The 12,733-nt window shown below is 45.2% G+C and overlaps 1 protein-coding gene across 5 annotated transcripts in view; it reads right to left on the bottom strand.

Annotated features, from left to right (window-relative positions):
* LOC110493536 (SH3 and PX domain-containing protein 2A) overlaps window positions 1-12,733 on the bottom strand; it is a 119,283-nt gene that overhangs the window by 89,410 nt on the left and 17,140 nt on the right. The gene's annotated exons all lie outside the window — the stretch shown is intronic.

Below are 12,733 nucleotides of genomic sequence, written 5' to 3'. Positions count from 1 at the left end.
GACACATTTTAAATTCCCATTCGGACAAGGACAAACGCTGCATGGTGTTTTTCTGCTTGTGGTGGAGAGGAGTTAATGTGAGTCGATTTATTCATAAAGCCATCGTGGTACTAAGGGAGGAGAAGTGCTGACACCGGGGTTAGAGGGAACTGCGTGCACACACACACACACACACACACACACACACACACACACACACACACAGGGGGACTTTTTCCACACACCCACACAAACTGCAGAGGTCAGAGATGCCAGGCATTGTCGGCCATATTGTGTTTATCCAATTTCAACCCCTAAATAAATCATGCAAAAGGGGGGGATTAGGAAAAGTAAATGGGGCTGTGGGGGAAGAAGCCTATTCTGTCTGCAGCATATATATATACTGTAAGAAGAGAAGAGATAGAGAGAAAACGATAGGGGAAAAGTATGTGTGTGTGTGTGTGTGTGTGTGTGTGTGTGTGTGTGTGTGTGTGTGTGTGTGTGTGTGTGTGTGTGTGTGTGTGGAAGTGTGGAAGTATGTGTGTAAGCGTGTGTGGAAGTGGGCTGCTCATTTGACGGCTACATGGAACAGGCCTTTGCCGGCAAGCTGCTTAAATACCAGCCTCTCGCGGCACGCTTGGACAGCCTCGGGTAGAGGTGCAAGCTGGTGGTGCTTATATTTGGCAGCCTCTGCCACGTACACAGCCTTGCAGTGTGTGGACTCCAGATTGCGGGCCTGACAAAAACTAGGGCAAAGCAGTAGGCTGGATACTGCTCTGTTTCAGCTGTCCTGGGAAGCCTAGCTGTTTGGAGAAGGAGGTGCTATCTGAGTGCCATGCATACAGGAACCTTTGAAATGTTTGGAACTTTTTTTAATGTAAATCTGATTGGTGGATTCAAATAAAGTATTTATTGTGTGTGTGTGTGTGTGTGTGTGTGTATGTGTGTGTGTGTGTGTGTGTGTGTGTGTGTGTGTGTGTGTGTGTGTGTGTGTGTGTGTGTGTGTGTGTGTGTGTGTGCTTATGTATGCGGATGTGTGTGACAGAGAAAGAGAGACAGAAAAGCAGAGAGAGAAAGAGAGAGACCACACACCATAAATCTGGTGTGCATCAGGGCAGGGTAAAGACCCAGAGGAAGCAGGTGAATAAACAATCTAGCAGTACGGGGACGAGGGACAGGTCCAAACCCAGTTCTCTCTCTGTGTCTGGGTCAGAATACGTATACACACAGCCCCATGTTGACTGGGTTTCTCTTTCTCATAGAAATAGAATTACTAGAACAGAAATTCCCATTCAAATCAATGGGTCTGTGACGGGTGGGCCGGCGGTATTTGTATGCTTTGTCTTCCCTGACAGGGACCGCAGCTCAGTTCAGTCTTGTTTCGCTCTCACATGGGAAAACTCTATATGCCTTGTCCCAGTGGAGGGGTTGGTCTTCCTGTGGGTAAGCTGCTGTGGTGGTCCACTCTGTTCTGAAGGCAACCTTGGTGGTTTGACTGCTTGAGCCAAACAACTAAGACCAGCTTAACATAAAACTTTTTCTGACCAAAATGTAGCTGCGAGGGAGACGTAGGTAGCAGTAGCTAATAGGTAGCAATGGGAATTAGTATCTTATAACTAGGAGTTACTGTCTCACAGTAAAAGTGTGTCAACAAAGCCTAAAGAGGTAAGGAGGAAGAAGAGGTACTTGACAGTTTACTGTGAAGTTCCTGTGCTGCTGTGTAGGTGTTGTAAATTGAGGGCTAGAATCACTAAAGAAAAACTTGCTGAGACCATACAGGACATAATCCAGCTGTTGTCTGATTCAATTGAACAAAGAGTTTACTGACTTGCCTAATTTCCTCAATCAACATACTGAATCAAGTTAGCTGTCTTCCCTCTGTTTTTTAGTGGTTCGATCCAAATGATCCTAGTTGGCCTCGTTGGACCAAGTTCAAAACCTGTAGATGTTTTTAAAAATTTCCGCCAATTGCCGTTCCTCTTCCCTCACCCTAAAATACCCAGATCTCTCCCTTTCCTCTCCCTATCTCTCCTCCTCCCCCTGGACAGTCTCCTGGCTCTCGGAGATGCGTTTTCCCCATCCCATCGGGAAATGTGGGACCACAGAAAAATTTTGTCTCTCTGAACAGGGGCGAGGGGCGCTAATTCCGGCACCACCAAAACAGGTGGGAATAAAAATCCCCGGACGATATGGAGAAGAAAAAAGAACACGAGAACGCAGCCTCATTCAGAACAATAGTCCCAGTCGGTATTTACGGAATTATACGACATTCTCCTCGACAACGCCCAACAATTTACCCCCACTGTATAAGAGGCAACTTCGTTTTCAATTTTTCTTTTGCTATACAGAAATAACAAAACATGCAGAAAAGCTGCTGTGTTGTTTAATGTAACCCGGTCAAAAATAATCCCGACCTACGGTTCGTAATGCCCCCTCTTGTAGGGAAATAGAGCCTGCTAGATGAGCCCTGTGCTGTGGCTTCGGGCTAATTGGCGTTGGAGAGTGGGGAATGTGGGGTCCTCGTGTCCAAGTAGGCTACACGTACCTATGTCTGTGGGAAAACATCTCATCACAGGTAAGACATTTAACTTGCTTGGTGTTAAGGTAAACAATGTAAAGCATACGGGATCTGTAAAATGTATATAGGTTCAGAACTCTTGTGAAATAGCACAGTTACAAATAGAAATCAAACTGGATGGACATCAGAAATACAGGAAGGACTAAAAACAAACAAGAGAGAACTATTGTAAAGTAGACTGTGTCTGTAGAGTGTGTATAATATGTATGGATTGAAGGTAGAAGCAGAAGTGTTTATTAGTTTACTCCAATTGGGGGATCGGCGGAAGGGTTTGCGGGGAATAACAATAAAGGTATATTCTTAAAAAAGAGTATGTATGTCTATATAGGTATGTGTATGTATATATGTGTATATGTATTCATGCGTGTATGGATATATATATATATTTACCCCAAAAATATGGGGGATTGGAAATGATGCAGACAATTACATTGGAAGCAACATTGTTTCCGCAATATTAAGCTGATCCACCCCTTAAAATAAAATAGAAATGTAATTTTAAAATTTTAATTTAAAAAAAAACTTGCTTGGTGTTGTCCGTTTGTAACTCCACTCATTACTTGTAGCTGTATAGTCCATTTATTTGTGTTGTTGGTCTTGGCTAATTAGCTAGCACTCACGCTGCTAGCACCGTCATGAAAAGGGGCGAGAGGGAAGCCCTACAATATTATGTTTCTCTAAGTAGTGACAACGCTCGGGAGCAGGCAATGTTGAAAAGTCATCTTTAGACATCTTGTACTTCTCTCAAATGTATTTTTGTAATTGAATAAAACAAGTGGACAACACAAAAAATTGCATCTGAAAAAGGTCAAGTTTTTGCTGTGAGCCAATGGGGTAACCTAGGTAACCACAGGTTGTTTCCCCCACAGGCGAGCAGGGCCACAACGTTCTATCTAATACCAACTGGGACTATGGCTGTAGCTACTACTTCTCAGACCTGACTCTGTCTCCTTGGTAACCAGCCTAGAGAGAATGAGTGTGAGTGTTCTGAAGCATTCTGATTGGATAAGACTGTGAGGCTCTGGACCACTATTAGAGGAGTCAGGTCGGGGAAAAAAGAGACAAACAGAACATGTTTCTTTACCTCTATTTTCAGTGAGTATCTCTAAGAATTCTATCCCTACATCATCTCTGCTATGAGCACTTATCATTATTGCTGCATTCACATGCTAGTCGGGGAAAAAAACGGAAACTCCGAAATGTCCGACTTGCTAACTGGTTGAACGTCTATAACTACAACCAGTTAGCAAGACGTACATTTCTGAGTTCCCTAGTCAAATCAAATCAAATGTTATTGGTCGCATAAAGACATTTAGAACCCTAGCTTCAACAGTTCCAACTAGCACGTGAACCCGGCACTGCTGGCGAAATCCGAGGTGCACTGTAACAAGGCGTTGGTGTTGGAAATGTGCTTTGAATATGGATAACATTGTAGGCTACGGCCCACAGCTGCAGCAGGCCCCTCTTCATATCATGCACAGTGGCTTATAATAGGCACGCCATATATGGAGTTGTGGGAATGAGTTGGGATTTAAGTTAAAGTGTCCGCTGTGTATTGGAGAGAGAGAGTTTGAGCGAGAGAGAACGAGAGAGAAAGAGAGAGCGAGCGAGAGAGGAGAGAGAGAAAAGAGGGAGGGAGAGAGAGAGAAAGAGAGAGAGAGCGAGAGAGAGAGAGAGAAAAAGAGGGAGGGAGAGAGAGAGGAGATAGAGAGGGAGAGAAAGAGAGAGGAGAGAGAAAGAGAGGGAGAGAAAGAGGGGGAGAGAGGAGAGAGATGGAGAGAAAAGAGAGAGACAGGAAGACAAAGAGAGAGAGGAGAGTGAAAGAGAGACAGGAGAGAGAGAGGAGAGAGATGAGCTATGTACAGTGTTCTGATAATATAACATATTTTATAATATAATATATAATAATATATAATATATTTTTCTTATATCCTTTTTAAACCTTTTTGAGTGCAATGTTTACTGTTTACTATTTCTAATAGTTTTTTGTTGATGTTTTTGTTAAATCTGTTTCTTCTCACTTTTTCTTCTCACTTTTGTTTATTCACTTGCTTTGGCAATATAAACATTACATTTCCCATTCCAAAAAAGCCCCTTTGAATTGAATCAAATTGAGAGAGAGAGAGAGAGAGAGAGAGAGAGAGCTCATGGACACGCTTCACTTCCTGCTTCACTTCATGTGACCTGTGAAGAGTGACTCAAGAGGATCTACCCCTGGTTGAACCACACATTTGACAGAGCTCAGTGACAGAACACACAGTCACACACAGATAGACGCACAAGCACACAAAGACACACGCACACACTTGGCAGCTCCCCACTTATGAAACAAACTCACGACCCACATAACACTGAAGAACCATGGGATCCCACCATTTCCACGGTAATGATCACATGGTCCGACTGAGAATCAAACCAACTCTAAACAATCAGCAGCAGTCAGGTTGACTCAGTGTAGTGTCAACATAGTGAGTCTTTGCAGCTTGTAATGGTGGGCGGAGGCGGATTCATTTATTTCCTGGGTCTGCGGCCCAAATGGTACACTACTCCCTATGCTGTACATTGCACTGCTTTTGACCAGAGCCTTTTGGGCCCTGGTCAAACGTGGTGCACTATAGAGGGAATAGGGTGCCGTGTGAGATGCAGCCCTGGACTCTCTCTCTCTCTAGCAACTCGCTTTAATCCACTAATTACAAGACATGTTGGTGTAAACAAGGCAGGAAATGAAAGGGGGCTGAAGGGGGAGGGAGGGAAGGGTTCAAACTAATTGATATTCTGCCTGTCTAGTATTGCCAGAACAGAACGCAGGTTCTTCCCTTATTCCTTCTTAATCCTACCACTACTCGCCTGGTCCCAGATCAGTTTGTGCTATCTTGTGATATTGACCATGTGAGTTAGGCAAGACAGCACGAACAGATCTGGGACCAGGCTATACCACTCCAGCGCTATCCACACAAAAGACAGAGCGACTGAGGAGACGAATGGACAACATGAATCAAGTCTGGACACGCATTAGTGGCCCGAGGTATCGAGTTTCTAGAGACAGATGTCTGGATTCGGGGGAACAGGGGTTAGCGAATAGCGAGCTAGTGCTCCTTCCAACCACAATCATTCACAGTTGCAGCTCTATATATAAATTGGGACCTTGGCATTCGATCTCGACAAATCACAGCTCGGTGCCTCCAGGTGTCTTGATGGAACATGTATTAACCCATTTCAGAAGGGGGTGAGGTGATGTATGGATTCGAGTTTCTGGAGAAATTGGCTATATTCTGGTAAAGTCAATGGGGAGTGTTGTTAGGTTGTAACCCTGTAGGTTCCACTTGAAGCTCCCCAGTCCCAAGGCAACAGGTGCTGGGATGTGGTCACGTCCATCATAGCTCCAGCTCTCCTCTTCCAGCTTCCAGACTCCAGATCCGGCCTTGGCCTGGAACAAGACTCCAGGGAAAGGCTATGGAAGTCTTAGGAAGCCCATCATCATCATACCATGGATTGGAACGGGAATGGGATCCAGGGATTGGAACGGGAATGGGATCCGGGGGTTGGAATTTCAAGCTTACTGTGTATCCCAAGGCTTGGTGCCGTAGTTTTGGGGCTGGTCATTAACACGCTTTTGTAGGCTTTATTACACAACCGTGGGAACTGGAAAGACCCAATGGATCTTTGGGTCTAGATCTGTACACTATAACACACAGGTGAACTCTTGTCTTGCGGTTGTTCTACGTTCCCGCAGTGCTCGAGAAAGCATGAGCCCATGGGATGAAAGAACGCGAGAGAAACACTGGAAATTCCCATCATAGTACATTACTTAAATACTGTGGGAAACAAAACCAGTATCATGTCTCACTCTCTTAGTGTGAGAAGGTTGGCACTCTAGACAAGGGGTCTGATATCAATGTAGTTATGGCAGTAAATGTTGCCGTCAATCCTGAAAGCTTTGACGGTAGTTTTCCAGTAACCCTGCCACCCTCTTCCTGACCACAACTAACTCTACCCTTGATTCAGAACAACCTCTACTTCTGTGGCCAGTGGGCACAAACCCCACCAAAGCACAAAGAACATGGCTTCAGGTTACCAACTGCAGCTTCCTGCTTCAGTTAAAGGTAGAAAAATAGGCCAGCCAGCAGAGAGAGAGAGAGAGAGAGAGAGAGAGAGAGAGAGAGAGAGAGAGAGAGAGAGAGAGAGAGAGAGAGAGAGAGAGAGAGAGAGAGAGAGAGAGAGAGAGAGAGAGAGAGAGAGAGAGAGAGAGAGAGAGAGAGAGAGAGAGAGAGAGAGAGAGAGAGAGAGAGAGAGAGAGAGAGAGAGAGAGAGAGAGAGAGAGAGAGAGAGAGAGAGAGCCCTCTAACAGTACCTAAATTAGCCTAGCGCTCAGCCAACATTCTCAGAGTTTCCATGCTTGGAATCGGGACAAACTTTGAGCCACGTGGCCAGACCACAAGCCCAGAGAGAGAGGCAGCAGGAAGGGATGCCAGCGCCCCTGGTGTGTGCCCCGTACGCTCTGCCCGCGCTCCCAAGGGCGTGGAGGGGAAATGAGACTCCTGACAGAGATTGCATTTTTCTCCTTTCCACAAAAAAAAAAAAACAGGGTTATTTCAGGTCTATTTCATTATAAGACAATATAGTTCAAATGAAAAGTGGGGCAGAGTTGAGAATCTGGTCATAGGACACGGTTGAGAATGCCAGCTGCTGTCTTGAACATGATTTCCGGCAAAATACTTTTGAGGCAAACCTTTATAAATGAAGGTTTAATGAAAAGTAGTGTTTTTGTCGCTCTATTTCTAAAAAGGGATTTTGTATCTGAACTGAAGATCTTTCCTCAAAGCTCCTCCTGCCTATCCCCATCAGATGTAATCCGATTGAGGGGGAAAGCCAGAGAGAGAGGAGAGAGGGTGAAATTGGATCATCTGTAATATAAAGATTGGCTGGGTAATTGGGATGAGCAGCAGCAATACATCACACGCACACAAATCCTCACAAGACCACCATCCTCAAAAGTCTCTAGCCCCTAGCTGTGCGAAAGCTAATGCATTTGACCTGTAGGTGGAGTGGGCCTCGGATTAGTTGAGAATTCGCCCTCCATTAAGAGCAAAACAAGAAAGGAAAGAGACAGAAACGAGGAAGAAAGACAGAGAGAGAGAGAGAGAGAGAGAGAGAGAGAGAGAGAGAGAGAGAGAGAGAGAGAGAGAGAGAGAGAGAGAGAGAGAGAGAGAGAGAGAGAGAGAGACAGCCGGATTATAATTAACGGTGTGAACCACTGTGTGAGAAGCCAGGTTCAGGGCCGTTCCAGGCTGACGAGGTAGTGATGAGAAGCCGTGTACTGACAGACAGACAGGACTGCTGTTGACTGAACCGTTGTTCATTAACACTAACCAAGGGTTCGGCTGGAGAGGAGCTATAGCTATTACAATGGCATAGAAGGACACCCGGTCCACTAACCAATGCTACCTATAGCTAAGGAGGATAGGATACCAGGGAATTGGCATGAGACACGTCATACAGAGGTCCTTCGTGGTTTTATAGTTTGTGTGCCTTTCAGAGGGAGAACGGGCACGACAAAACATTTTAAGTGCCTTTGAACGGGGTATGGTAGAAGGTACCAGGCGCACCGGTTTGTGTCAAGAACTGCAGCGCTGCTGGGTTTTTAACGCTCAACAGTTTCCTGTGTGTATCAAGAATGGTTCACCACCCAAAGGACATCCAGCCAACTTGTCACAACTGTGGGAAGCGTTAGGAGTCAACATGGGCCAGCATCCCCTGTGGAACGCATCCGACAACTGAGTCAATGCCCTGACGAATTGAGGCTGTTCTGAGGGCAAAGGGAGAGTGTATTAGGGCGCTGTTCCTAATGTGCTGTGCACTCAGTACATGTGATCGTATTCAAATGTCAAGCAAGGTTTGAAATTATTATGTTTTAGTCAAATATTATATATTTTTGGGCTTCTTGCGGTCAATTTGCTGTCTACAAATGATTTGTAATTATGTTCAGGCCCCCCAACCAGTCGATGATCCCTGCTCTAGAGTATTGTACCTGTAGCCTATATGGGTAACCTTTACCCTGATCAGGAAAGTTCCACAGAACCCTATTAATGTATGGGTATGTATTCTATATCCTGTAAGCCACATTATCTGAGGTGTCGCTGTAAATGTAACCCTGCTATTTCATACTATGCTCAGATGTCACTGACACAACAGTACTATTTCTCCAACCAACCTTCAACTCTGTGTAATGTCTATCCACTGCGACCGCCCTGCAAACTAAAAACAGTTTACACATTGTGTTCTCGGACAAAGAGATGTACCTTCCTTCAATCAAAAAACGTATTATTTATAAAAATCCAAAGGACATTTCTATGAAACCTTGAACGACTCCACTCTGCAAGCCATAGCACTAGCTATTGATGTTTAAGGGAAAAACCTTTCAAGTGTTTTTATCGACTGAGACTCCCCCTCAGCCTGAGAAGACCTTGAGTTGAACAGGAGGCCTGTAATTATATATATATATATAGAGAGAGAGAGAGAGAGAGAGAGAGAGAGAGAGAGAGAGAGAGAGAGAAGAAAGAGAGAGAGAGAGAGAGAGAGAGAGCTACAGACAAAGTCTTTCAGTGGCCATATGTCTTCTGATAACAGGTGGTTAGATGGGAGAAGTAAACAGGAAAGAGCTGTTGGCCCGGTGCAAGGCATTGGAAATATTTGACTAGATGAAAAGAGTGTTGGAGGGCAATGAGAGACTGGAGTGTGAAACTGACAGACAGGCACACAGTGGTGTACATACTGTACATGTTATGCACACACACACACACACCTATACTGTATAAAGATAGAAACATGCAAACAGGCAAGGATTCTCTCTGCCATACATATATGCATGCACACACACACACACACACACACACACACACACACACACACACACACACACACACACACACACACACACACACACACACACACACACACACACACACACACACACACACAGTCTTATTCCTGGCACTTCTTAATTGGGAGCTGCTAAAAATGTAACTGTCAAAGGGGATCCTCCATTTGCTAATATCACATTTCTGGATTGACTGACTCCAACCACTGCTGTTTTGTGTGCGTGCACACACACACACACGCACACACACACACACACACACACACACACACACACACACACACACACACACACACACACACACACACACACAATGACTTCCAGTCCTTGACAAGGGGCTCTCAACCTCTTCACAGAGAACACAAAGCAGTCACACTGAAGTCTCCTTCTCCTCCACACACGTACAGAGTAGAGAAACACTAGTGCTGCTAACCTAAACAACGAAGGCTAGGTGGGTCTCTCTCTCCTCTCTCTTTCTTTCCCTCCAGCCCTCCCTCTCACTCTCTCTCTCTCCTTCCCCCTAAACGCACCTCAGCTCAGTCACTCCTCAGCTCAGTCACTCCTCAGCTCAGTCACTCCTCAGCTCAGTCACTCCTCAGCTCAGTCACTCCTCAGCTCAGTCACTCCTCAGCTTAGCCACTCCTCAGCTTAGTCACTCCTCAGCTTAGTCACTCCTCAGCTTAGCCACTCCTCAGCTCAGTCACTCCTCAGCTTAGTCACTCCTCAGCTTAGTCACTCCTCAGCTTAGTCACTCCTCAGCTTAGTCACTCCTCAGTTTAGCCACTCCTCAGCTTAGTCACTCCACAGCATAGCCACTCCTCAGCATAGCCACTCCTCAGCTTAGCCACAGTGTGAGCTTTGGGCCATGATGAAACGTCCCACAAACAGACTGCACTCCGTTTATTCATCCTAAATTTAGCTCTCTCTCCTAATCCCTTGCGCCAAGGCTGTGGGAAACGGCTACATATTTCCCCCTCCGTATTTCCCCCTCCGTCCCAACCTGAGCGAAGGCCCTGAGCCAGTCTGTCCTGTGAAGTGCCCAATTGTACGCCAGCGGCGCTAAGCACGAAGCACAAGAATAGTGCCTGTGTCTGACGTGTAGGTGTCTTTCCTGTCCCGCAGGTGAAAAACACTCTCTCCAATCTGGGCCTCTCTCCTCCATCGTGGTTGTGCAAGACTCCAACACCATCATCAAGTTTGCTGACGACGCGATGACGATGAGGCAGCCTATAGGGAGGAGGGCAGACACCTGGCGGTGCGGTGCCAGGACAACCACCTCTCCCTCAACGTCAGCAAGACAAAGGAGCTGGTCGTGGACGACAGGAAACGGAGGGCCGAGCACGCCCCCATCCACATCGAAGGGGCTGTAGCGGAGCGGGTTGACAGCTTCAAGTTCCTCTGTGTCCACGTCACTAAGGATCGATCATGGGTCCGTACACACCCACACAGTTGTGAAGAAGGCACGACAGCTCCTACCCCCAGGCCATAAGACTTCTAAACAAGACTGCTAAATAGCTCATCAAATAGCAACCCACACTACCTGTATTGACCCGTTTTTGCACTAACTCTCTTGCACTGACTCTACGCACACACAGTGGACTCTACCCACACACTCACACATACTTACACTGACACTCCAACACACACATAACATGCACACAGATGCATACTGACGGCACACACACACACTTTCACACTCACCACATACGCTGCTGCTGCTACTGTCTATTATCTATCCTGTTGTCTGGTCACTTTAACCCTACCTACAGTTGAAGTCGGAAGTTTACATACAGAGCTGGTGTAACAACTTTTCTATGGGAATGAGGTCAGGGCTTGAGATGGCCACTCTAATACATTGACTTTGTTGTCCTTAAACCATTTTGCCACAACTTTGGAAGTATGCTTGAGGTCATTGTCCATTTGGAAGACCCATTTGCGAACAAGCTTTAACTTCCTGACTCATGTCTTGAGATGTTGCTTCAATATATCCACATAATTTTCCTTTCTCATGAAGCCATCTATTTTGTGAAGTGCACCAGTCCCTCCTGCGGCAAAGCACCCCACAACATGATGCTGCCAGCCCCGTGCTTCACGTTTGGGATGGTGTTCTTCGGCTTGCAATTTTCCCATTTTTCCTCCAAACATAACGATGGTCATTATGGCCAAACAGTTCTATTTTTGTTTCATCAGGCAAGAGGACAAACCATAGTCTGGATTTTTAATGGCGGTTTTGGAGCAGTGGCTTCTTCCTTGCTGAGCAGCCTCTCAGGTTATGTTGATAAAGGACTCGTTTTACCGTCTATATAGATACTTTTGTATCTGTTTCCTCCAGCATTTTCACAAGGTCCTTTGCTGTTGTTCTGGGATTGATTTGCACTTTTCGCACCAAAGTACGTTCATCTCTAGGAGACAGAATGCATCTCCTTCCTGAGGGGTATGACGGCCTCGTGGTCCCACGGTGTTTGCACTTGCGTACTATTGTTTGTACAGATGAACGTGGTACCTTCAGGCATTTGGAAATTGCTCCCAAGGATGTACCAGACTTGTGGAGGTCTCTCGTTTTTTTTTTTTTTTGAGGTCTTGGCTGATTTCGTTTGATTTTCCCATGATGTCAAGCAAAGAGGCACTGAGTTTGAAGATAGGCCTTGAAATACATCCACGGGTACACCTCCAATTGACTCAAATGATGTAAATTAGCCTATCAGAAGCTTCTAAAGCCATGACATCATTTTCTGGAATTTTCCAAGCTGTTTAAAGGCACAGTCAACTTAGTGTATGTAAACCTCTGACCCACTGGAATTGTGATACAGTGAATTATAAGTGAAATAACCTGTCTGTAAACAATTGTTGGAAAAACGACTTGTGTCATGCACAAAGTCCTAACCAACTTGCTAAAACTATAGTTTGTTAACAAGAAATTTGTGGAGTGGTTGAAAAACGAGTTTTAATGACTCCAACCTAAGTGTATGTAAACTTCTGACTTCAACTGACTCAATTACCTCGTACCCCTGCACAGTGACTCGGTTCTGGTACTCTCTGTATATAGTCATGTTTATATATTTATATTTACATACTAATATTCCATCCCTTTAGATTTATGTGTATTATGTAGTTGTTGGGGAATTGTTATATTACTTGTGAGACATTACTGCACTGTCGGAACTAGAAGCACAAGCATTTCACTACACTCGCATTAATATATACTAACCATGTGTATGTGACCAATAACATTTGATTTGATTTGTTATTTTTACCCGTTATTGTTATTCGTTATTCACAGTGTTTTTAGTGTCACTATT

Source organism: Oncorhynchus mykiss, chromosome 17 (genome assembly GCF_013265735.2).
Source record: "Oncorhynchus mykiss isolate Arlee chromosome 17, USDA_OmykA_1.1, whole genome shotgun sequence".
Lineage (NCBI taxonomy): Eukaryota > Metazoa > Chordata > Actinopteri > Salmoniformes > Salmonidae > Oncorhynchus > Oncorhynchus mykiss.
This window is presented reverse-complemented; position numbering and strand designations above follow the sequence as displayed.